Genomic DNA, 26,077 nt, shown 5'->3' on the forward strand with positions numbered 1-26,077 from the left:
ATTTGAGAAATTATCTGTTGATTCGTACGGTTCTGTTATTGCCAAAGTCGTTCTTGCACTTTCCTTGCGCTCTTTTTGCAAACAGCGTCATTAAATTTTCGGTCATATGTTCGTTAACGTAATTTAAATTGCTTAGGGAGGCATCATAGCACGTCAACACTGTAGCACAAAAGGAGGAGGGTGGGGGTTGAAATGAAAGGGTCCAATAGCACGCAGAGTTCCTGGACGATCACACATCCACTCACTAACCACGCAAACGTCTGCTTAACTTCATTAATCGAAAGTGAGCTGGCCGTTGGCAACCCCTTAGCGAAACGTTCAGACTTCTAGCTGGATGTGCACATCATTTAGAATCTGCCTGGCAGAGTCTCGCAGGAGACAGCATTTCCTATCAGGGGAGAAAATGGAATGGCCCGTGGAGGGATTGAACCCATGACCGACGCGTTACTAGCACGACGCTATAGCCCACTGAGCTAACGGGCAGTGCAACACTGTCGCATCAGCAGTCCAAAACCGCAATACCGTCTCCTCTCCCTTCAAAACGGCCCCTCCATTAACGTGAGGATGTATCTCTTTTTCTTGACTTTCTCTCACCTTATACTTGGAACCCAGAGCAGCAGCTCCACGAAGACGAAAAACGGCCGTGAGAAGTTTTCTCATCTCAGCCCCGAAACCTTCACGTTCAGGTACCGGGAATCGAACCCGAGCCTCCTGGGTGAAAGCTAGGTATCCTAGCCACTAGACCATACCGGACATACCTCAACGATCCACTACGTGTGTATGCGTCCAGAAATACTTCTCCTCCACGCAACTTTAGGGCCGAACCTGGCGCCAACGCTGAACTCTGTCCGCCACCACGATCCCGCTTACTCACTCCCAAAGCGCGCAAGTCATACTAGGCAATCATCGCTTTCAGTCTCGAGTGCAACTAGTAAAACTGTAATTAGTAATAACTGGAAACAAACACACGTTGACACAAAGTAGCCTAGGTGGTAATAAACGGCAAACACGGCCTTACCTCGCAAAAGCTATGCTGTGCCTTTCACCGTCGTGGACAGAAAATGAGAAGGCTGAGTTGAGGATAGAACGTACGCCCTTAAGATAATGACACGCACAGCCCACTGCGCCACCGAGGCATACAGGAATATTCGCCACCGCAGCCTCACTAAGAAGTTCTAATTTCAGAATTGTTTTCCCACCATGCCGTACATGAAAGGGTGGATTACTCGGCGGAAGTCAATGCTGCGTCTAGTTACAGTGCATCGCCCTGGAAGCAACGTGGTATCGCGTTCCGATGTGCTGGAGGGCAGAGGTGCCGCTGCAGGGTCGCTTGAGCCTCTGGTGGCAGCAGGGGCGGCAACGCACCGCGACACAGGAAGCCTGCAACGCAATGCGGTGGTGGTGTAACGGACAGCATGGTTGCTTCCCAAGCAGTTGATCCGGGTTCGATTCCCGGCCATCGCAGGAGGATTGTCATTTTTGCGTAGCGCAATAGTGTGTGTTCAAGACCATGCGATCCTCGAAATTGCCACGCGTCGCGGCACAGGTAGTATCTCCTCGTCTGCTGCCTCGTTCCAGCTAAGTGGATTGATTTCACTTCATCGTGTGCCGACTTGGCCCGACTTTGCTCGACTGCCGCTCGCTGCCGCTCGGCGGTGGGGCCGATATGACAGGAGAAGTACGACAATCGGCTGCGAGAAATAAAGTAATCAAGAGTACTTTTCCTTTTCAATACGAAAAGCTAAACTTTCATTTACAAATTTCGGAAATCTCACTGCTTCGCCACAGTGTTATCTACACATTTGAGAAATTATCTGTTGATTCGTACGGTTCTGTTATTGCCAAAGTCGTTCTTGCACTTTCCTTGCGCTCTTTTTGCAAACAGCGTCATTAAATTTTCGGTCATATGTTCGTTAACGTAATTTAAATTGCTTAGGGAGGCATCATAGCACGTCAACACTGTAGCACAAAAGGAGGAGGGTGGGGGTTGAAATGAAAGGGTCCAATAGCACGCAGAGTTCCCGGACGATCACCCATCCACTCACTAACCACGCAAACGTCTGCTTAACTTCATTAATCGAAAGTGAGCTGGCCGTTGGCAACCCCTTAGCGAAACGTTCAGACTTCTAGCTGGATGTGCACATCATTTAGAATCTGCCTGGCAGAGTCTCGCAGGAGACAGCATTTCCTATCAGGGGAGAAAATGGAATGGCCCGTGGAGGGATTGAACCCATGACCGACGCGTTACTAGCACGACGCTATAGCCCACTGAGCTAACGGGCAGTGCAACACTGTCGCATCAGCAGTCCAAAACCGCAATACCGTCTCCTCTCCCTTCAAAACGGCCCCTCCATTAACGTGAGGATGTATCTCTTTTTCTTGACTTTCCCTCACCTTATACTTGGAACCCAGAGCAGCAGCTCCACGAAGACGAAAAACGGCCGTGAGAAGTTTTCTCATCTCAGCCCCGAAACCTTCACGTTCAGGTACCGGGAATCGAACCCGAGCCTCCTGGGTGAAAGCTAGGTATCCTAGCCACTAGACCATACCGGACATACCTCAACGATCCACTACGTGTGTATGCGTCCAGAAATACTTCTCCTCCACGCAACTTTAGGGCCGAACCTGGCGCCAACGCTGAACTCTGTCCGCCACCACGATCCCGCTTACTCACTCCCAAAGCGCGCAAGTCATACTAGGCAATCATCGCTTTCAGTCTCGAGTGCAACTAGTAAAACTGTAATTAGTAATAACTGGAAACAAACACACGTTGACACAAAGTAGCCTAGGTGGTAATAAACGGCAAACACGGCCTTACCTCGCAAAAGCTATGCTGTGCCTTTCACCGTCGTGGACAGAAAATGAGAAGGCTGAGTTGAGGATAGAACGTACGCCCTTAAGATAATGACACGCACAGCCCACTGCGCCACCGAGGCATACAGGAATATTCGCCACCGCAGCCTCACTAAGAAGTTCTAATTTCAGAATTGTTTTCCCACCATGCCGTACATGAAAGGGTGGATTACTCGGCGGAAGTCAATGCTGCGTCTAGTTACAGTGCATCGCCCTGGAAGCAACGTGGTATCGCGTTCCGATGTGCTGGAGGGCAGAGGTGCCGCTGCAGGGTCGCTTGAGCCTCTGGTGGCAGCAGGGGCGGCAACGCACCGCGACACAGGAAGCCTGCAACGCAATGCGGTGGTGGTGTAACGGACAGCATGGTTGCTTCCCAAGCAGTTGATCCGGGTTCGATTCCCGGCCATCGCAGGAGGATTGTCATTTTTGCGTAGCGCAATAGTGTGTGTTCAAGACCATGCGATCCTCGAAATTGCCACGCGTCGCGGCACAGGTAGTATCTCCTCGTCTGCTGCCTCGTTCCAGCTAAGTGGATTGATTTCACTTCATCGTGTGCCGACTTGGCTCGCTGCCGCTCGGCGGTGGGGCCGATATGACAGGAGAAGTACGACAATCGGCTGCGAGAAATAAAGTAATCAAGAGTACTTTTCCTTTTCAATACGAAAAGCTAAACTTTCATTTACAAATTTCGGAAATCTCACTGCTTCGCCACAGTGTTATCTACACATTTGAGAAATTATCTGTTGATTCGTACGGTTCTGTTATTGCCAAAGTCGTTCTTGCACTTTCCTTGCGCTCTTTTTGCAAACAGCGTCATTAAATTTTCGGTCATATGTTCGTTAACGTAATTTAAATTGCTTAGGGAGGCATCATAGCACGTCAACACTGTAGCACAAAAGGAGGAGGGTGGGGGTTGAAATGAAAGGGTCCAATAGCACGCAGAGTTCCCGGACGATCACCCATCCACTCACTAACCACGCAAACGTCTGCTTAACTTCATTAATCGAAAGTGAGCTGGCCGTTGGCAACCCCTTAGCGAAACGTTCAGACTTCTAGCTGGATGTGCACATCATTTAGAATCTGCCTGGCAGAGTCTCGCAGGAGACAGCATTTCCTATCAGGGGAGAAAATGGAATGGCCCGTGGAGGGATTGAACCCATGACCGACGCGTTACTAGCACGACGCTATAGCCCACTGAGCTAACGGGCAGTGCAACACTGTCGCATCAGCAGTCCAAAACCGCAATACCGTCTCCTCTCCCTTCAAAACGGCCCCTCCATTAACGTGAGGATGTATCTCTTTTTCTTGACTTTCTCTCACCTTATACTTGGAACCCAGAGCAGCAGCTCCACGAAGACGAAAAACGGCCGTGAGAAGTTTTCTCATCTCAGCCCCGAAACCTTCACGTTCAGGTACCGGGAATCGAACCCGAGCCTCCTGGGTGAAAGCTAGGTATCCTAGCCACTAGACCATACCGGACATACCTCAACGATCCACTACGTGTGTATGCGTCCAGAAATACTTCTCCTCCACGCAACTTTAGGGCCGAACCTGGCGCCAACGCTGAACTCTGTCCGCCACCACGATCCCGCTTACTCACTCCCAAAGCGCGCAAGTCATACTAGGCAATCATCGCTTTCAGTCTCGAGTGCAACTAGTAAAACTGTAATTAGTAATAACTGGAAACAAACACACGTTGACACAAAGTAGCCTAGGTGGTAATAAACGGCAAACACGGCCTTACCTCGCAAAAGCTATGCTGTGCCTTTCACCGTCGTGGACAGAAAATGAGAAGGCTGAGTTGAGGATAGAACGTACGCCCTTAAGATAATGACACGCACAGCCCACTGCGCCACCGAGGCATACAGGAATATTCGCCACCGCAGCCTCACTAAGAAGTTCTAATTTCAGAATTGTTTTCCCACCATGCCGTACATGAAAGGGTGGATTACTCGGCGGAAGTCAATGCTGCGTCTAGTTACAGTGCATCGCCCTGGAAGCAACGTGGTATCGCGTTCCGATGTGCTGGAGGGCAGAGGTGCCGCTGCAGGGTCGCTTGAGCCTCTGGTGGCAGCAGGGGCGGCAACGCACCGCGACACAGGAAGCCTGCAACGCAATGCGGTGGTGGTGTAACGGACAGCATGGTTGCTTCCCAAGCAGTTGATCCGGGTTCGATTCCCGGCCATCGCAGGAGGATTGTCATTTTTGCGTAGCGCAATAGTGTGTGTTCAAGACCATGCGATCCTCGAAATTGCCACGCGTCGCGGCACAGGTAGTATCTCCTCGTCTGCTGCCTCGTTCCAGCTAAGTGGATTGATTTCACTTCATCGTGTGCCGACTTGGCCCGACTTTGCTCGACTGCCGCTCGCTGCCGCTCGGCGGTGGGGCCGATATGACAGGAGAAGTACGACAATCGGCTGCGAGAAATAAAGTAATCAAGAGTACTTTTCCTTTTCAATACGAAAAGCTAAACTTTCATTTACAAATTTCGGAAATCTCACTGCTTCGCCACAGTGTTATCTACACATTTGAGAAATTATCTGTTGATTCGTACGGTTCTGTTATTGCCAAAGTCGTTCTTGCACTTTCCTTGCGCTCTTTTTGCAAACAGCGTCATTAAATTTTCGGTCATATGTTCGTTAACGTAATTTAAATTGCTTAGGGAGGCATCATAGCACGTCAACACTGTAGCACAAAAGGAGGAGGGTGGGGGTTGAAATGAAAGGGTCCAATAGCACGCAGAGTTCCTGGACGATCACACATCCACTCACTAACCACGCAAACGTCTGCTTAACTTCATTAATCGAAAGTGAGCTGGCCGTTGGCAACCCCTTAGCGAAACGTTCAGACTTCTAGCTGGATGTGCACATCATTTAGAATCTGCCTGGCAGAGTCTCGCAGGAGACAGCATTTCCTATCAGGGGAGAAAATGGAATGGCCCGTGGAGGGATTGAACCCATGACCGACGCGTTACTAGCACGACGCTATAGCCCACTGAGCTAACGGGCAGTGCAACACTGTCGCATCAGCAGTCCAAAACCGCAATACCGTCTCCTCTCCCTTCAAAACGGCCCCTCCATTAACGTGAGGATGTATCTCTTTTTCTTGACTTTCTCTCACCTTATACTTGGAACCCAGAGCAGCAGCTCCACGAAGACGAAAAACGGCCGTGAGAAGTTTTCTCATCTCAGCCCCGAAACCTTCACGTTCAGGTACCGGGAATCGAACCCGAGCCTCCTGGGTGAAAGCTAGGTATCCTAGCCACTAGACCATACCGGACATACCTCAACGATCCACTACGTGTGTATGCGTCCAGAAATACTTCTCCTCCACGCAACTTTAGGGCCGAACCTGGCGCCAACGCTGAACTCTGTCCGCCACCACGATCCCGCTTACTCACTCCCAAAGCGCGCAAGTCATACTAGGCAATCATCGCTTTCAGTCTCGAGTGCAACTAGTAAAACTGTAATTAGTAATAACTGGAAACAAACACACGTTGACACAAAGTAGCCTAGGTGGTAATAAACGGCAAACACGGCCTTACCTCGCAAAAGCTATGCTGTGCCTTTCACCGTCGTGGACAGAAAATGAGAAGGCTGAGTTGAGGATAGAACGTACGCCCTTAAGATAATGACACGCACAGCCCACTGCGCCACCGAGGCATACAGGAATATTCGCCACCGCAGTATCACTAAGAAGTTCTAATTTCAGAATTGTTTTCCCACCATGCCGTACATGAAAGGGTGGATTACTCGGCGGAAGTCAATGCTGCGTCTAGTTACAGTGCATCGCCCTGGAAGCAACGTGGTATCGCGTTCCGATGTGCTGGAGGGCAGAGGTGCCGCTGCAGGGTCGCTTGAGCCTCTGGTGGCAGCAGGGGCGGCAACGCACCGCGACACAGGAAGCCTGCAACGCAATGCGGTGGTGGTGTAACGGACAGCATGGTTGCTTCCCAAGCAGTTGATCCAGGTTCGATTCCCGGCCATCGCAGGAGGATTGTCATTTTTGCGTAGCGCAATAGTGTGTGTTCAAGACCATGCGATCCTCGAAATTGCCACGCGTCGCGGCACAGGTAGTATCTCCTCGTCTGCTGCCTCGTTCCAGCTAAGTGGATTGATTTCACTTCATCGTGTGCCGACTTGGCCCGACTTTGCTCGACTGCCGCTCGCTGCCGCTCGGCGGTGGGGCCGATATGACAGGAGAAGTACGACAATCGGCTGCGAGAAATAAAGTAATCAAGAGTACTTTTCCTTTTCAATACGAAAAGCTAAACTTTCATTTACAAATTTCGGAAATCTCACTGCTTCGCCACAGTGTTATCTACACATTTGAGAAATTATCTGTTGATTCGTACGGTTCTGTTATTGCCAAAGTCGTTCTTGCACTTTCCTTGCGCTCTTTTTGCAAACAGCGTCATTAAATTTTCGGTCATATGTTCGTTAACGTAATTTAAATTGCTTAGGGAGGCATCATAGCACGTCAACACTGTAGCACAAAAGGAGGAGGGTGGGGGTTGAAATGAAAGGGTCCAATAGCACGCAGAGTTCCTGGACGATCACACATCCACTCACTAACCACGCAAACGTCTGCTTAACTTCATTAATCGAAAGTGAGCTGGCCGTTGGCAACCCCTTAGCGAAACGTTCAGACTTCTAGCTGGATGTGCACATCATTTAGAATCTGCCTGGCAGAGTCTCGCAGGAGACAGCATTTCCTATCAGGGGAGAAAATGGAATGGCCCGTGGAGGGATTGAACCCATGACCGACGCGTTACTAGCACGACGCTATAGCCCACTGAGCTAACGGGCAGTGCAACACTGTCGCATCAGCAGTCCAAAACCGCAATACCGTCTCCTCTCCCTTCAAAACGGCCCCTCCATTAACGTGAGGATGTATCTCTTTTTCTTGACTTTCTCTCACCTTATACTTGGAACCCAGAGCAGCAGCTCCACGAAGACGAAAAACGGCCGTGAGAAGTTTTCTCATCTCAGCCCCGAAACCTTCACGTTCAGGTACCGGGAATCGAACCCGAGCCTCCTGGGTGAAAGCTAGGTATCCTAGCCACTAGACCATACCGGACATACCTCAACGATCCACTACGTGTGTATGCGTCCAGAAATACTTCTCCTCCACGCAACTTTAGGGCCGAACCTGGCGCCAACGCTGAACTCTGTCCGCCACCACGATCCCGCTTACTCACTCCCAAAGCGCGCAAGTCATACTAGGCAATCATCGCTTTCAGTCTCGAGTGCAACTAGTAAAACTGTAATTAGTAATAACTGGAAACAAACACACGTTGACACAAAGTAGCCTAGGTGGTAATAAACGGCAAACACGGCCTTACCTCGCAAAAGCTATGCTGTGCCTTTCACCGTCGTGGACAGAAAATGAGAAGGCTGAGTTGAGGATAGAACGTACGCCCTTAAGATAATGACACGCACAGCCCACTGCGCCACCGAGGCATACAGGAATATTCGCCACCGCAGCCTCACTAAGAAGTTCTAATTTCAGAATTGTTTTCCCACCATGCCGTACATGAAAGGGTGGATTACTCGGCGGAAGTCAATGCTGCGTCTAGTTACAGTGCATCGCCCTGGAAGCAACGTGGTATCGCGTTCCGATGTGCTGGAGGGCAGAGGTGCCGCTGCAGGGTCGCTTGAGCCTCTGGTGGCAGCAGGGGCGGCAACGCACCGCGACACAGGAAGCCTGCAACGCAATGCGGTGGTGGTGTAACGGACAGCATGGTTGCTTCCCAAGCAGTTGATCCGGGTTCGATTCCCGGCCATCGCAGGAGGATTGTCATTTTTGCGTAGCGCAATAGTGTGTGTTCAAGACCATGCGATCCTCGAAATTGCCACGCGTCGCGGCACAGGTAGTATCTCCTCGTCTGCTGCCTCGTTCCAGCTAAGTGGATTGATTTCACTTCATCGTGTGCCGACTTGGCCCGACTGCCGCTCGCTGCCGCTCGGCGGTGGGGCCGATATGACAGGAGAAGTACGACAATCGGCTGCGAGAAATAAAGTAATCAAGAGTACTTTTCCTTTTCAATACGAAAAGCTAAACTTTCATTTACAAATTTCGGAAATCTCACTGCTTCGCCACAGTGTTATCTACACATTTGAGAAATTATCTGTTGATTCGTACGGTTCTGTTATTGCCAAAGTCGTTCTTGCACTTTCCTTGCGCTCTTTTTGCAAACAGCGTCATTAAATTTTCGGTCATATGTTCGTTAACGTAATTTAAATTGCTTAGGGAGGCATCATAGCACGTCAACACTGTAGCACAAAAGGAGGAGGGTGGGGGTTGAAATGAAAGGGTCCAATAGCACGCAGAGTTCCCGGACGATCACCCATCCACTCACTAACCACGCAAACGTCTGCTTAACTTCATTAATCGAAAGTGAGCTGGCCGTTGGCAACCCCTTAGCGAAACGTTCAGACTTCTAGCTGGATGTGCACATCATTTAGAATCTGCCTGGCAGAGTCTCGCAGGAGACAGCATTTCCTATCAGGGGAGAAAATGGAATGGCCCGTGGAGGGATTGAACCCATGACCGACGCGTTACTAGCACGACGCTATAGCCCACTGAGCTAACGGGCAGTGCAACACTGTCGCATCAGCAGTCCAAAACCGCAATACCGTCTCCTCTCCCTTCAAAACGGCCCCTCCATTAACGTGAGGATGTATCTCTTTTTCTTGACTTTCTCTCACCTTATACTTGGAACCCAGAGCAGCAGCTCCACGAAGACGAAAAACGGCCGTGAGAAGTTTTCTCATCTCAGCCCCGAAACCTTCACGTTCAGGTACCGGGAATCGAACCCGAGCCTCCTGGGTGAAAGCTAGGTATCCTAGCCACTAGACCATACCGGACATACCTCAACGATCCACTACGTGTGTATGCGTCCAGAAATACTTCTCCTCCACGCAACTTTAGGGCCGAACCTGGCGCCAACGCTGAACTCTGTCCGCCACCACGATCCCGCTTACTCACTCCCAAAGCGCGCAAGTCATACTAGGCAATCATCGCTTTCAGTCTCGAGTGCAACTAGTAAAACTGTAATTAGTAATAACTGGAAACAAACACACGTTGACACAAAGTAGCCTAGGTGGTAATAAACGGCAAACACGGCCTTACCTCGCAAAAGCTATGCTGTGCCTTTCACCGTCGTGGACAGAAAATGAGAAGGCTGAGTTGAGGATAGAACGTACGCCCTTAAGATAATGACACGCACAGCCCACTGCGCCACCGAGGCATACAGGAATATTCGCCACCGCAGCCTCACTAAGAAGTTCTAATTTCAGAATTGTTTTCCCACCATGCCGTACATGAAAGGGTGGATTACTCGGCGGAAGTCAATGCTGCGTCTAGTTACAGTGCATCGCCCTGGAAGCAACGTGGTATCGCGTTCCGATGTGCTGGAGGGCAGAGGTGCCGCTGCAGGGTCGCTTGAGCCTCTGGTGGCAGCAGGGGCGGCAACGCACCGCGACACAGGAAGCCTGCAACGCAATGCGGTGGTGGTGTAACGGACAGCATGGTTGCTTCCCAAGCAGTTGATCCGGGTTCGATTCCCGGCCATCGCAGGAGGATTGTCATTTTTGCGTAGCGCAATAGTGTGTGTTCAAGACCATGCGATCCTCGAAATTGCCACGCGTCGCGGCACAGGTAGTATCTCCTCGTCTGCTGCCTCGTTCCAGCTAAGTGGACTGATTTCACTTCATCGTGTGCCGACTTGGCCCGACTTTGCTCGACTGCCGCTCGCTGCCGCTCGGCGGTGGGGCCGATATGACAGGAGAAGTACGACAATCGGCTGCGAGAAATAAAGTAATCAAGAGTACTTTTCCTTTTCAATACGAAAAGCTAAACTTTCATTTACAAATTTCGGAAATCTCACTGCTTCGCCACAGTGTTATCTACACATTTGAGAAATTATCTGTTGATTCGTACGGTTCTGTTATTGCCAAAGTCGTTCTTGCACTTTCCTTGCGCTCTTTTTGCAAACAGCGTCATTAAATTTTCGGTCATATGTTCGTTAACGTAATTTAAATTGCTTAGGGAGGCATCATAGCACGTCAACACTGTAGCACAAAAGGAGGAGGGTGGGGGTTGAAATGAAAGGGTCCAATAGCACGCAGAGTTCCCGGACGATCACCCATCCACTCACTAACCACGCAAACGTCTGCTTAACTTCATTAATCGAAAGTGAGCTGGCCGTTGGCAACCCCTTAGCGAAACGTTCAGACTTCTAGCTGGATGTGCACATCATTTAGAATCTGCCTGGCAGAGTCTCGCAGGAGACAGCATTTCCTATCAGGGGAGAAAATGGAATGGCCCGTGGAGGGATTGAACCCATGACCGACGCGTTACTAGCACGACGCTATAGCCCACTGAGCTAACGGGCAGTGCAACACTGTCGCATCAGCAGTCCAAAACCGCAATACCGTCTCCTCTCCCTTCAAAACGGCCCCTCTATTAACGTGAGGATGTATCTCTTTTTCTTGACTTTCTCTCACCTTATACTTGGAACCCAGAGCAGCAGCTCCACGAAGACGAAAAACGGCCGTGAGAAGTTTTCTCATCTCAGCCCCGAAACCTTCACGTTCAGGTACCGGGAATCGAACCCGAGCCTCCTGGGTGAAAGCTAGGTATCCTAGCCACTAGACCATACCGGACATACCTCAACGATCCACTACGTGTGTATGCGTCCAGAAATACTTCTCCTCCACGCAACTTTAGGGCCGAACCTGGCGCCAACGCTGAACTCTGTCCGCCACCACGATCCCGCTTACTCACTCCCAAAGCGCGCAAGTCATACTAGGCAATCATCGCTTTCAGTCTCGAGTGCAACTAGTAAAACTGTAATTAGTAATAACTGGAAACAAACACACGTTGACACAAAGTAGCCTAGGTGGTAATAAACGGCAAACACGGCCTTACCTCGCAAAAGCTATGCTGTGCCTTTCACCGTCGTGGACAGAAAATGAGAAGGCTGAGTTGAGGATAGAACGTACGCCCTTAAGATAATGACACGCACAGCCCACTGCGCCACCGAGGCATACAGGAATATTCGCCACCGCAGCCTCACTAAGAAGTTCTAATTTCAGAATTGTTTTCCCACCATGCCGTACATGAAAGGGTGGATTACTCGGCGGAAGTCAATGCTGCGTCTAGTTACAGTGCATCGCCCTGGAAGCAACGTGGTATCGCGTTCCGATGTGCTGGAGGGCAGAGGTGCCGCTGCAGGGTCGCTTGAGCCTCTGGTGGCAGCAGGGGCGGCAACGCACCGCGACACAGGAAGCCTGCAACGCAATGCGGTGGTGGTGTAACGGACAGCATGGTTGCTTCCCAAGCAGTTGATCCGGGTTCGATTCCCGGCCATCGCAGGAGGATTGTCATTTTTGCGTAGCGCAATAGTGTGTGTTCAAGACCATGCGATCCTCGAAATTGCCACGCGTCGCGGCACAGGTAGTATCTCCTCGTCTGCTGCCTCGTTCCAGCTAAGTGGATTGATTTCACTTCATCGTGTGCCGACTTGGCCCGACTTTGCTCGACTGCCGCTCGCTGCCGCTCGGCGGTGGGGCCGATATGACAGGAGAAGTACGACAATCGGCTGCGAGAAATAAAGTAATCAAGAGTACTTTTCCTTTTCAATACGAAAAGCTAAACTTTCATTTACAAATTTCGGAAATCTCACTGCTTCGCCACAGTGTTATCTACACATTTGAGAAATTATCTGTTGATTCGTACGGTTCTGTTATTGCCAAAGTCGTTCTTGCACTTTCCTTGCGCTCTTTTTGCAAACAGCGTCATTAAATTTTCGGTCATATGTTCGTTAACGTAATTTAAATTGCTTAGGGAGGCATCATAGCACGTCAACACTGTAGCACAAAAGGAGGAGGGTGGGGGTTGAAATGAAAGGGTCCAATAGCACGCAGAGTTCCCGGACGATCACCCATCCACTCACTAACCACGCAAACGTCTGCTTAACTTCATTAATCGAAAGTGAGCTGGCCGTTGGCAACCCCTTAGCGAAACGTTCAGACTTCTAGCTGGATGTGCACATCATTTAGAATCTGCCTGGCAGAGTCTCGCAGGAGACAGCATTTCCTATCAGGGGAGAAAATGGAATGGCCCGTGGAGGGATTGAACCCATGACCGACGCGTTACTAGCACGACGCTATAGCCCACTGAGCTAACGGGCAGTGCAACACTGTCGCATCAGCAGTCCAAAACCGCAATACCGTCTCCTCTCCCTTCAAAACGGCCCCTCCATTAACGTGAGGATGTATCTCTTTTTCTTGACTTTCTCTCACCTTATACTTGGAACCCAGAGCAGCAGCTCCACGAAGACGAAAAACGGCCGTGAGAAGTTTTCTCATCTCAGCCCCGAAACCTTCACGTTCAGGTACCGGGAATCGAACCCGAGCCTCCTGGGTGAAAGCTAGGTATCCTAGCCACTAGACCATACCGGACATACCTCAACGATCCACTACGTGTGTATGCGTCCAGAAATACTTCTCCTCCACGCAACTTTAGGGCCGAACCTGGCGCCAACGCTGAACTCTGTCCGCCACCACGATCCCGCTTACTCACTCCCAAAGCGCGCAAGTCATACTAGGCAATCATCGCTTTCAGTCTCGAGTGCAACTAGTAAAACTGTAATTAGTAATAACTGGAAACAAACACACGTTGACACAAAGTAGCCTAGGTGGTAATAAACGGCAAACACGGCCTTACCTCGCAAAAGCTATGCTGTGCCTTTCACCGTCGTGGACAGAAAATGAGAAGGCTGAGTTGAGGATAGAACGTACGCCCTTAAGATAATGACACGCACAGCCCACTGCGCCACCGAGGCATACAGGAATATTCGCCACCGCAGCCTCACTAAGAAGTTCTAATTTCAGAATTGTTTTCCCACCATGCCGTACATGAAAGGGTGGATTACTCGGCGGAAGTCAATGCTGCGTCTAGTTACAGTGCATCGCCCTGGAAGCAACGTGGTATCGCGTTCCGATGTGCTGGAGGGCAGAGGTGCCGCTGCAGGGTCGCTTGAGCCTCTGGTGGCAGCAGGGGCGGCAACGCACCGCGACACAGGAAGCCTGCAACGCAATGCGGTGGTGGTGTAACGGACAGCATGGTTGCTTCCCAAGCAGTTGATCCGGGTTCGATTCCCGGCCATCGCAGGAGGATTGTCATTTTTGCGTAGCGCAATAGTGTGTGTTCAAGACCATGCGATCCTCGAAATTGCCACGCGTCGCGGCACAGGTAGTATCTCCTCGTCTGCTGCCTCGTTCCAGCTAAGTGGATTGATTTCACTTCATCGTGTGCCGACTTGGCCCGACTTTGCTCGACTGCCGCTCGCTGCCGCTCGGCGGTGGGGCCGATATGACAGGAGAAGTACGACAATCGGCTGCGAGAAATAAAGTAATCAAGAGTACTTTTCCTTTTCAATACGAAAAGCTAAACTTTCATTTACAAATTTCGGAAATCTCACTGCTTCGCCACAGTGTTATCTACACATTTGAGAAATTATCTGTTGATTCGTACGGTTCTGTTATTGCCAAAGTCGTTCTTGCACTTTCCTTGCGCTCTTTTTGCAAACAGCGTCATTAAATTTTCGGTCATATGTTCGTTAACGTAATTTAAATTGCTTAGGGAGGCATCATAGCACGTCAACACTGTAGCACAAAAGGAGGAGGGTGGGGGTTGAAATGAAAGGGTCCAATAGCACGCAGAGTTCCCGGACGATCACCCATCCACTCACTAACCACGCAAACGTCTGCTTAACTTCATTAATCGAAAGTGAGCTGGCCGTTGGCAACCCCTTAGCGAAACGTTCAGACTTCTAGCTGGATGTGCACATCATTTAGAATCTGCCTGGCAGAGTCTCGCAGGAGACAGCATTTCCTATCAGGGGAGAAAATGGAATGGCCCGTGGAGGGATTGAACCCATGACCGACGCGTTACTAGCACGACGCTATAGCCCACTGAGCTAACGGGCAGTGCAACACTGTCGCATCAGCAGTCCAAAACCGCAATACCGTCTCCTCTCCCTTCAAAACGGCCCCTCCATTAACGTGAGGATGTATCTCTTTTTCTTGACTTTCTCTCACCTTATACTTGGAACCCAGAGCAGCAGCTCCACGAAGACGAAAAACGGCCGTGAGAAGTTTTCTCATCTCAGCCCCGAAACCTTCACGTTCAGGTACCGGGAATCGAACCCGAGCCTCCTGGGTGAAAGCTAGGTATCCTAGCCACTAGACCATACCGGACATACCTCAACGATCCACTACGTGTGTATGCGTCCAGAAATACTTCTCCTCCACGCAACTTTAGGGCCGAACCTGGCGCCAACGCTGAACTCTGTCCGCCACCACGATCCCGCTTACTCACTCCCAAAGCGCGCAAGTCATACTAGGCAATCATCGCTTTCAGTCTCGAGTGCAACTAGTAAAACTGTAATTAGTAATAACTGGAAACAAACACACGTTGACACAAAGTAGCCTAGGTGGTAATAAACGGCAAACACGGCCTTACCTCGCAAAAGCTATGCTGTGCCTTTCACCGTCGTGGACAGAAAATGAGAAGGCTGAGTTGAGGATAGAACGTACGCCCTTAAGATAATGACACGCACAGCCCACTGCGCCACCGAGGCATACAGGAATATTCGCCACCGCAGCCTCACTAAGAAGTTCTAATTTCAGAATTGTTTTCCCACCATGCCGTACATGAAAGGGTGGATTACTCGGCGGAAGTCAATGCTGCGTCTAGTTACAGTGCATCGCCCTGGAAGCAACGTGGTATCGCGTTCCGATGTGCTGGAGGGCAGAGGTGCCGCTGCAGGGTCGCTTGAGCCTCTGGTGGCAGCAGGGGCGGCAACGCACCGCGACACAGGAAGCCTGCAACGCAATGCGGTGGTGGTGTAACGGACAGCATGGTTGCTTCCCAAGCAGTTGATCCGGGTTCGATTCCCGGCCATCGCAGGAGGATTGTCATTTTTGCGTAGCGCAATAGTGTGTGTTCAAGACCATGCGATCCTCGAAATTGCTACGCGTCGCGGCACAGGTAGTATCTCCTCGTCTGCTGCCTCGTTCCAGCTAAGTGGATTGATTTCACTTCATCGTGTGCCGACTTGGCCCGACTGCCGCTCGCTGCCGCTCGGCGGTGGGGCCGATATGACAGGAGAAGTACGACAATCGGCTGCGAGAAATAAAGTAATCAAGAGTACTTTTCCCTTTCAATACGAAAAGCTAAACTTTCATTTACAAATTTCGGAAATCTCACTGCTTCGCCACAGTGTTATCTACACATTTGAGAAATTATCTGTTGATTCGTACGGTTCTGTTATTGCCAAAGTCGTTCTTGCACTTTCCTTGCGCTCTTTTTGCAAACAGCGTCATTAAATTTTCGGTCATATGTTCGTTAACGTAATTTAAATTGCTTAGGGAGGCATCATAGCACGTCAACACTGTAGCACAAAAGGAGGAGGGTGGGGGTTGAAATGAAAGGGTCCAATAGCACGCAGAGTTCCCGGACGATCACCCATCCACTCACTAACCACGCAAACGTCTGCTTAACTTCATTAATCGAAAGTGAGCTGGCCGTTGGCAACCCCTTAGCGAAACGTTCAGACTTCTAGCTGGATGTGCACATCATTTAGAATCTGCCTGGCAGAGTCTCGCAGGAGACAGCATTTCCTATCAGGGGAGAAAATGGAATGGCCCGTGGAGGGATTGAACCCATGACCGACGCGTTACTAGCACGACGCTATAGCCCACTGAGCTAACGGGCAGTGCAACACTGTCGCATCAGCAGTCCAAAACCGCAATACCGTCTCCTCTCCCTTCAAAACGGCCCCTCCATTAACGTGAGGATGTATCTCTTTTTCTTGACTTTCTCTCACCTTATACTTGGAACCCAGAGCAGCAGCTCCACGAAGACGAAAAACGGCCGTGAGAAGTTTTCTCATCTCAGCCCCGAAACCTTCACGTTCAGGTACCGGGAATCGAACCCGAGCCTCCTGGGTGAAAGCTAGGTATCCTAGCCACTAGACCATACCGGACATACCTCAACGATCCACTACGTGTGTATGCGTCCAGAAATACTTCTCCTCCACGCAACTTTAGGGCCGAACCTGGCGCCAACGCTGAACTCTGTCCGCCACCACGATCCCGCTTACTCACTCCCAAAGCGCGCAAGTCATACTAGGCAATCATCGCTTTCAGTCTCGAGTGCAACTAGTAAAACTGTAATTAGTAATAACTGGAAACAAACACACGTTGACACAAAGTAGCCTAGGTGGTAATAAACGGCAAACACGGCCTTACCTCGCAAAAGCTATGCTGTGCCTTTCACCGTCGTGGACAGAAAATGAGAAGGCTGAGTTGAGGATAGAACGTACGCCCTTAAGATAATGACACGCACAGCCCACTGCGCCACCGAGGCATACAGGAATATTCGCCACCGCAGCCTCACTAAGAAGTTCTAATTTCAGAATTGTTTTCCCACCATGCCGTACATGAAAGGGTGGATTACTCGGCGGAAGTCAATGCTGCGTCTAGTTACAGTGCATCGCCCTGGAAGCAACGTGGTATCGCGTTCCGATGTGCTGGAGGGCAGAGGTGCCGCTGCAGGGTCGCTTGAGCCTCTGGTGGCAGCAGGGGCGGCAACGCACCGCGACACAGGAAGCCTGCAACGCAATGCGGTGGTGGTGTAACGGACAGCATGGTTGCTTCCCAAGCAGTTGATCCGGGTTCGATTCCCGGCCATCGCAGGAGGATTGTCATTTTTGCGTAGCGCAATAGTGTGTGTTCAAGACCATGCGATCCTCGAAATTGCCACGCGTCGCGGCACAGGTAGTATCTCCTCGTCTGCTGCCTCGTTCCAGCTAAGTGGATTGATTTCACTTCATCGTGTGCCGACTTGGCCCGACTTTGCTCGACTGCCGCTCGCTGCCGCTCGGCGGTGGGGCCGATATGACAGGAGAAGTACGACAATCGGCTGCGAGAAATAAAGTAATCAAGAGTACTTTTCCTTTTCAATACGAAAAGCTAAACTTTCATTTACAAATTTCGGAAATCTCACTGCTTCGCCACAGTGTTATCTACACATTTGAGAAATTATCTGTTGATTCGTACGGTTCTGTTATTGCCAAAGTCGTTCTTGCACTTTCCTTGCGCTCTTTTTGCAAACAGCGTCATTAAATTTTCGGTCATATGTTCGTTAACGTAATTTAAATTGCTTAGGGAGGCATCATAGCACGTCAACACTGTAGCACAAAAGGAGGAGGGTGGGGGTTGAAATGAAAGGGTCCAATAGCACGCAGAGTTCCCGGACGATCACCCATCCACTCACTAACCACGCAAACGTCTGCTTAACTTCATTAATCGAAAGTGAGCTGGCCGTTGGCAACCCCTTAGCGAAACGTTCAGACTTCTAGCTGGATGTGCACATCATTTAGAATCTGCCTGGCAGAGTCTCGCAGGAGACAGCATTTCCTATCAGGGGAGAAAATGGAATGGCCCGTGGAGGGATTGAACCCATGACCGACGCGTTACTAGCACGACGCTATAGCCCACTGAGCTAACGGGCAGTGCAACACTGTCGCATCAGCAGTCCAAAACCGCAATACCGTCTCCTCTCCCTTCAAAACGGCCCCTCCATTAACGTGAGGATGTATCTCTTTTTCTTGACTTTCTCTCACCTTATACTTGGAACCCAGAGCAGCAGCTCCACGAAGACGAAAAACGGCCGTGAGAAGTTTTCTCATCTCAGCCCCGAAACCTTCACGTTCAGGTACCGGGAATCGAACCCGAGCCTCCTGGGTGAAAGCTAGGTATCCTAGCCACTAGACCATACCGGACATACCTCAACGATCCACTACGTGTGTATGCGTCCAGAAATACTTCTCCTCCACGCAACTTTAGGGCCGAACCTGGCGCCAACGCTGAACTCTGTCCGCCACCACGATCCCGCTTACTCACTCCCAAAGCGCGCAAGTCATACTAGGCAATCATCGCTTTCAGTCTCGAGTGCAACTAGTAAAACTGTAATTAGTAATAACTGGAAACAAACACACGTTGACACAAAGTAGCCTAGGTGGTAATAAACGGCAAACACGGCCTTACCTCGCAAAAGCTATGCTGTGCCTTTCACCGTCGTGGACAGAAAATGAGAAGGCTGAGTTGAGGATAGAACGTACGCCCTTAAGATAATGACACGCACAGCCCACTGCGCCACCGAGGCATACAGGAATATTCGCCACCGCAGCCTCACTAAGAAGTTCTAATTTCAGAATTGTTTTCCCACCATGCCGTACATGAAAGGGTGGATTACTCGGCGGAAGTCAATGCTGCGTCTAGTTACAGTGCATCGCCCTGGAAGCAACGTGGTATCGCGTTCCGATGTGCTGGAGGGCAGAGGTGCCGCTGCAGGGTCGCTTGAGCCTCTGGTGGCAGCAGGGGCGGCAACGCACCGCGACACAGGAAGCCTGCAACGCAATGCGGTGGTGGTGTAACGGACAGCATGGTTGCTTTCCAAGCAGTTGATCCGGGTTCGATTCCCGGCCATCGCAGGAGGATTGTCATTTTTGCGTAGCGCAATAGTGTGTGTTCAAGACCATGCGATCCTCGAAATTGCCACGCGTCGCGGCACAGGTAGTATCTCCTCGTCTGCTGCCTCGTTCCAGCTAAGTGGATTGATTTCACTTCATCGTGTGCCGACTTGGCCCGACTTTGCTCGACTGCCGCTCGCTGCCGCTCGGCGGTGGGGCCGATATGACAGGAGAAGTACGACAATCGGCTGCGAGAAATAAAGTAATCAAGAGTACTTTTCCTTTTCAATACGAAAAGCTAAACTTTCATTTACAAATTTCGGAAATCTCACTGCTTCGCCACAGTGTTATCTACACATTTGAGAAATTATCTGTTGATTCGTACGGTTCTGTTATTGCCAAAGTCGTTCTTGCACTTTCCTTGCGCTCTTTTTGCAAACAGCGTCATTAAATTTTCGGTCATATGTTCGTTAACGTAATTTAAATTGCTTAGGGAGGCATCATAGCACGTCAACACTGTAGCACAAAAGGAGGAGGGTGGGGGTTGAAATGAAAGGGTCCAATAGCACGCAGAGTTCCCGGACGATCACCCATCCACTCACTAACCACGCAAACGTCTGCTTAACTTCATTAATCGAAAGTGAGCTGGCCGTTGGCAACCCCTTAGCGAAACGTTCAGACTTCTAGCTGGATGTGCACATCATTTAGAATCTGCCTGGCAGAGTCTCGCAGGAGACAGCATTTCCTATCAGGGGAGAAAATGGAATGGCCCGTGGAGGGATTGAACCCATGACCGACGCGTTACTAGCACGACGCTATAGCCCACTGAGCTAACGGGCAGTGCAACACTGTCGCATCAGCAGTCCAAAACCGCAATACCGTCTCCTCTCCCTTCAAAACGGCCCCTCCATTAACGTGAGGATGTATCTCTTTTTCTTGACTTTCTCTCACCTTATACTTGGAACCCAGAGCAGCAGCTCCACGAAGACGAAAAACGGCCGTGAGAAGTTTTCTCATCTCAGCCCCGAAACCTTCACGTTCAGGTACCGGGAATCGAACCCGAGCCTCCTGGGTGAAAGCTAGGTATCCTAGCCACTAGACCATACCGGACATACCTCAACGATCCACTACGTGTGTATGCGTCCAGAAATACTTCTCCTCCACGCAACTTTAGGGCCGAACCTGGCGCCAACGCTGAACTCTGTCCGCCACCACGATCCCGCTTACTCACTCCCAAAGCGCGCAAGTCATACTAGGCAATCATCGCTTTCAGTCTCGAGTGCAACTAGTAAAACTGTAATTAGTAATAACTGGAAACAAACACACGTTGACACAAAGTAGCCTAGGTGGTAATAAACGGCAAACACGGCCTTACCTCGCAAAAGCTATGCTGTGCCTTTCACCGTCGTGGACAGAAAATGAGAAGGCTGAGTTGAGGATAGAACGTACGCCCTTAAGATAATGACACGCACAGCCCACTGCGCCACCGAGGCATACAGGAATATTCGCCACCGCAGCCTCACTAAGAAGTTCTAATTTCAGAATTGTTTTCCCACCATGCCGTACATGAAAGGGTGGATTACTCGGCGGAAGTCAATGCTGCGTCTAGTTACAGTGCATCGCCCTGGAAGCAACGTGGTATCGCGTTCCGATGTGCTGGAGGGCAGAGGTGCCGCTGCAGGGTCGCTTGAGCCTCTGGTGGCAGCAGGGGCGGCAACGCACCGCGACACAGGAAGCCTGCAACGCAATGCGGTGGTGGTGTAACGGACAGCATGGTTGCTTCCCAAGCAGTTGATCCGGGTTCGATTCCCGGCCATCGCAGGAGGATTGTCATTTTTGCGTAGCGCAATAGTGTGTGTTCAAGACCATGCGATCCTCGAAATTGCCACGCGTCGCGGCACAGGTAGTATCTCCTCGTCTGCTGCCTCGTTCCAGCTAAGTGGATTGATTTCACTTCATCGTGTGCCGACTTGGCCCGACTTTGCTCGACTGCCGCTCGCTGCCGCTCGGCGGTGGGGCCGATATGACAGGAGAAGTACGACAATCGGCTGCGAGAAATAAAGTAATCAAGAGTACTTTTCCTTTTCAATACGAAAAGCTAAACTTTCATTTACAAATTTCGGAAATCTCACTGCTTCGCCACAGTGTTATCTACACATTTGAGAAATTATCTGTTGATTCGTACGGTTCTGTTATTGCCAAAGTCGTTCTTGCACTTTCCTTGCGCTCTTTTTGCAAACAGCGTCATTAAATTTTCGGTCATATGTTCGTTAACGTAATTTAAATTGCTTAGGGAGGCATCATAGCACGTCAACACTGTAGCACAAAAGGAGGAGGGTGGGGGTTGAAATGAAAGGGTCCAATAGCACGCAGAGTTCCCGGACGATCACCCATCCACTCACTAACCACGCAAACGTCTGCTTAACTTCATTAATCGAAAGTGAGCTGGCCGTTGGCAACCCCTTAGCGAAACGTTCAGACTTCTAGCTGGATGTGCACATCATTTAGAATCTGCCTGGCAGAGTCTCGCAGGAGACAGCATTTCCTATCAGGGGAGAAAATGGAATGGCCCGTGGAGGGATTGAACCCATGACCGACGCGTTACTAGCACGACGCTATAGCCCACTGAGCTAACGGGCAGTGCAACACTGTCGCATCAGCAGTCCAAAACCGCAATACCGTCTCCTCTCCCTTCAAAACGGCCCCTCCATTAACGTGAGGATGTATCTCTTTTTCTTGACTTTCTCTCACCTTATACTTGGAACCCAGAGCAGCAGCTCCACGAAGACGAAAAACGGCCGTGAGAAGTTTTCTCATCTCAGCCCCGAAACCTTCACGTTCAGGTACCGGGAATCGAACCCGAGCCTCCTGGGTGAAAGCTAGGTATCCTAGCCACTAGACCATACCGGACATACCTCAACGATCCACTACGTGTGTATGCGTCCAGAAATACTTCTCCTCCACGCAACTTTAGGGCCGAACCTGGCGCCAACGCTGAACTCTGTCCGCCACCACGATCCCGCTTACTCACTCCCAAAGCGCGCAAGTCATACTAGGCAATCATCGCTTTCAGTCTCGAGTGCAACTAGTAAAACTGTAATTAGTAATAACTGGAAACAAACACACGTTGACACAAAGTAGCCTAGGTGGTAATAAACGGCAAACACGGCCTTACCTCGCAAAAGCTATGCTGTGCCTTTCACCGTCGTGGACAGAAAATGAGAAGGCTGAGTTGAGGATAGAACGTACGCCCTTAAGATAATGACACGCACAGCCCACTGCGCCACCGAGGCATACAGGAATATTCGCCACCGCAGCCTCACTAAGAAGTTCTAATTTCAGAATTGTTTTCCCACCATGCCGTACATGAAAGGGTGGATTACTCGGCGGAAGTCAATGCTGCGTCTAGTTACAGTGCATCGCCCTGGAAGCAACGTGGTATCGCGTTCCGATGTGCTGGAGGGCAGAGGTGCCGCTGCAGGGTCGCTTGAGCCTCTGGTGGCAGCAGGGGCGGCAACGCACCGCGACACAGGAAGCCTGCAACGCAATGCGGTGGTGGTGTAACGGACAGCATGGTTGCTTCCCAAGCAGTTGATCCGGGTTCGATTCCCGGCCATCGCAGGAGGATTGTCATTTTTGCGTAGCGCAATAGTGTGTGTTCAAGACCATGCGATCCTCGAAATTGCCACGCGTCGCGGCACAGGTAGTATCTCCTCGTCTGCTGCCTCGTTCCAGCTAAGTGGATTGATTTCACTTCATCGTGTGCCGACTTGGCCCGACTTTGCTCGACTGCCGCTCGCTGCCGCTCGGCGGTGGGGCCGATATGACAGGAGAAGTACGACAATCGGCTGCGAGAAATAAAGTAATCAAGAGTACTTTTCCTTTTCAATACGAAAAGCTAAACTTTCATTTACAAATTTCGGAAATCTCACTGCTTCGCCACAGTGTTATCTACACATTTGAGAAATTATCTGTTGATTCGTACGGTTCTGTTATTGCCAAAGTCGTTCTTGCACTTTCCTTGCGCTCTTTTTGCAAACAGCGTCATTAAATTTTCGGTCATATGTTCGTTAACGTAATTTAAATTGCTTAGGGAGGCATCATAGCACGTCAACACTGTAGCACAAAAGGAGGAGGGTGGGGGTTGAAATGAAAGGGTCCAATAGCACGCAGAGTTCCCGGACGATCACCCATCCACTCACTAACCACGCAAACGTCTGCTTAACTTCATTAATCGAAAGTGAGCTGGCCGTTGGCAACCCCTTAGCGAAACGTTCAGACTTCTAGCTGGATGTGCACATCATTTAGAATCTGCCTGGCAGAGTCTCGCAGGAGACAGCATTTCCTATCAGGGGAGAAAATGGAATGGCCCGTGGAGGGATTGAACCCATGACCGACGCGTTACTAGCACGACGCTATAGCCCACTGAGCTAACGGGCAGTGCAACACTGTCGCATCAGCAGTCCAAAACCGCAATACCGTCTCCTCTCCCTTCAAAACGGCCCCTCCATTAACGTGAGGATGTATCTCTTTTTCTTGACTTTCTCTCACCTTATACTTGGAACCCAGAGCAGCAGCTCCACGAAGACGAAAAACGGCCGTGAGAAGTTTTCTCATCTCAGCCCCGAAACCTTCACGTTCAGGTACCGGGAATCGAACCCGAGCCTCCTGGGTGAAAGCTAGGTATCCTAGCCACTAGACCATACCGGACATACCTCAACGATCCACTACGTGTGTATGCGTCCAGAAATACTTCTCCTCCACGCAACTTTAGGGCCGAACCTGGCGCCAACGCTGAACTCTGTCCGCCACCACGATCCCGCTTACTCACTCCCAAAGCGCGCAAGTCATACTAGGCAATCATCGCTTTCAGTCTCGAGTGCAACTAGTAAAACTGTAATTAGTAATAACTGGAAACAAACACACGTTGACACAAAGTAGCCTAGGTGGTAATAAACGGCAAACACGGCCTTACCTCGCAAAAGCTATGCTGTGCCTTTCACCGTCGTGGACAGAAAATGAGAAGGCTGAGTTGAGGATAGAACGTACGCCCTTAAGATAATGACACGCACAGCCCACTGCGCCACCGAGGCATACAGGAATATTCGCCACCGCAGCCTCACTAAGAAGTTCTAATTTCAGAATTGTTTTCCCACCATGCCGTACATGAAAGGGTGGATTACTCGGCGGAAGTCAATGCTGCGTCTAGTTACAGTGCATCGCCCTGGAAGCAACGTGGTATCGCGTTCCGATGTGCTGGAGGGCAGAGGTGCCGCTGCAGGGTCGCTTGAGCCTCTGGTGGCAGCAGGGGCGGCAACGCACCGCGACACAGGAAGCCTGCAACGCAATGCGGTGGTGGTGTAACGGACAGCATGGTTGCTTCCCAAGCAGTTGATCCGGGTTCGATTCCCGGCCATCGCAGGAGGATTGTCATTTTTGCGTAGCGCAATAGTGTGTGTTCAAGACCATGCGATCCTCGAAATTGCCACGCGTCGCGGCACAGGTAGTATCTCCTCGTCTGCTGCCTCGTTCCAGCTAAGTGGATTGATTTCACTTCATCGTGTGCCGACTTGGCCCGACTTTGCTCGACTGCCGCTCGCTGCCGCTCGGCGGTGGGGCCGATATGACAGGAGAAGTACGACAATCGGCTGCGAGAAATAAAGTAATCAAGAGTACTTTTCCTTTTCAATACGAAAAGCTAAACTTTCATTTACAAATTTCGGAAATCTCACTGCTTCGCCACAGTGTTATCTACACATTTGAGAAATTATCTGTTGATTCGTACGGTTCTGTTGTTGCCAAAGTCGTTCTTGCACTTTCCTTGCGCTCTTTTTGCAAACAGCGTCATTAAATTTTCGGTCATATGTTCGTTAACGTAATTTAAATTGCTTAGGGAGGCATCATAGCACGTCAACACTGTAGCACAAAAGGAGGAGGGTCGGGGTTGAAATGAAAGGGTCCAATAGCACGCAGAGTTCCCGGACGATCACCCATCCACTCACTAACCACGCAAACGTCTGCTTAACTTCATTAATCGAAAGTGAGCTGGCCGTTGGCAACCCCTTAGCGAAACGTTCAGACTTCTAGCTGGATGTGCACATCATTTAGAATCTGCCTGGCAGAGTCTCGCAGGAGACAGCATTTCCTATCAGGGGAGAAAATGGAATGGCCCGTGGAGGGATTGAACCCATGACCGACGCGTTACTAGCACGACGCTATAGCCCACTGAGCTAACGGGCAGTGCAACACTGTCGCATCAGCAGTCCAAAACCGCAATACCGTCTCCTCTCCCTTCAAAACGGCCCCTCCATTAACGTGAGGATGTATCTCTTTTTCTTGACTTTCTCTCACCTTATACTTGGAACCCAGAGCAGCAGCTCCACGAAGACGAAAAACGGCCGTGAGAAGTTTTCTCATCTCAGCCCCGAAACCTTCACGTTCAGGTACCGGGAATCGAACCCGGGCCTCCTGGGTGAAAGCTAGGTATCCTAGCCACTAGACCATACCGGACATACCTCAACGATCCACTACGTGTGTATGCGTCCAGAAATACTTCTCCTCCACGCAACTTTAGGGCCGAACCTGGCGCCAACGCTGAACTCTGTCCGCCACCACGATCCCGCTTACTCACTCCCAAAGCGCGCAAGTCATACTAGGCAATCATCGCTTTCAGTC

At 50.5% G+C, this 26,077-nt stretch overlaps 14 non-coding genes across 14 annotated transcripts; 13 read left to right on the top strand and 1 right to left on the bottom strand.

Moving 5' to 3' along the window:
* The first annotated feature begins 1,392 nt into the window (after positions 1-1,392).
* Positions 1,393-1,464, top strand: Trnag-ccc. The gene has a single exon. It is a non-coding gene; the product is annotated as a tRNA-Gly (tRNA).
* A 1,728-nt stretch (positions 1,465-3,192) lies between these two features.
* Positions 3,193-3,264, top strand: Trnag-ccc. Its single transcript has one exon. It is a non-coding gene; the product is annotated as a tRNA-Gly (tRNA).
* Positions 3,265-4,971: 1,707 nt separating this feature from the next.
* Trnag-ccc lies at positions 4,972-5,043 on the top strand. The gene has a single exon. It is a non-coding gene; the product is annotated as a tRNA-Gly (tRNA).
* A 3,528-nt stretch (positions 5,044-8,571) lies between these two features.
* Trnag-ccc lies at positions 8,572-8,643 on the top strand. The gene has a single exon. It is a non-coding gene; the product is annotated as a tRNA-Gly (tRNA).
* Positions 8,644-10,361: 1,718 nt separating this feature from the next.
* Positions 10,362-10,433, top strand: Trnag-ccc. Its single transcript has one exon. It is a non-coding gene; the product is annotated as a tRNA-Gly (tRNA).
* Positions 10,434-12,161: 1,728 nt separating this feature from the next.
* Positions 12,162-12,233, top strand: Trnag-ccc. Its single transcript has one exon. It is a non-coding gene; the product is annotated as a tRNA-Gly (tRNA).
* A 1,728-nt stretch (positions 12,234-13,961) lies between these two features.
* Positions 13,962-14,033, top strand: Trnag-ccc. The gene has a single exon. It is a non-coding gene; the product is annotated as a tRNA-Gly (tRNA).
* A 1,728-nt stretch (positions 14,034-15,761) lies between these two features.
* Trnag-ccc lies at positions 15,762-15,833 on the top strand. The gene has a single exon. It is a non-coding gene; the product is annotated as a tRNA-Gly (tRNA).
* Positions 15,834-17,551: 1,718 nt separating this feature from the next.
* On the top strand, positions 17,552-17,623 carry Trnag-ccc. Its single transcript has one exon. It is a non-coding gene; the product is annotated as a tRNA-Gly (tRNA).
* A 1,728-nt stretch (positions 17,624-19,351) lies between these two features.
* On the top strand, positions 19,352-19,423 carry Trnag-ucc. Its single transcript has one exon. It is a non-coding gene; the product is annotated as a tRNA-Gly (tRNA).
* A 1,728-nt stretch (positions 19,424-21,151) lies between these two features.
* On the top strand, positions 21,152-21,223 carry Trnag-ccc. Its single transcript has one exon. It is a non-coding gene; the product is annotated as a tRNA-Gly (tRNA).
* Positions 21,224-22,951: 1,728 nt separating this feature from the next.
* Positions 22,952-23,023, top strand: Trnag-ccc. The gene has a single exon. It is a non-coding gene; the product is annotated as a tRNA-Gly (tRNA).
* Positions 23,024-24,751: 1,728 nt separating this feature from the next.
* Positions 24,752-24,823, top strand: Trnag-ccc. Its single transcript has one exon. It is a non-coding gene; the product is annotated as a tRNA-Gly (tRNA).
* Positions 24,824-25,840: 1,017 nt separating this feature from the next.
* Positions 25,841-25,912, bottom strand: Trnae-uuc. Its single transcript has one exon. It is a non-coding gene; the product is annotated as a tRNA-Glu (tRNA).
* Positions 25,913-26,077: the final 165 nt, after the last annotated feature.

This window comes from Schistocerca americana, chromosome 8, assembly GCF_021461395.2.
Source record: "Schistocerca americana isolate TAMUIC-IGC-003095 chromosome 8, iqSchAmer2.1, whole genome shotgun sequence".
NCBI classification, from domain to species: domain Eukaryota; kingdom Metazoa; phylum Arthropoda; class Insecta; order Orthoptera; family Acrididae; genus Schistocerca; species Schistocerca americana.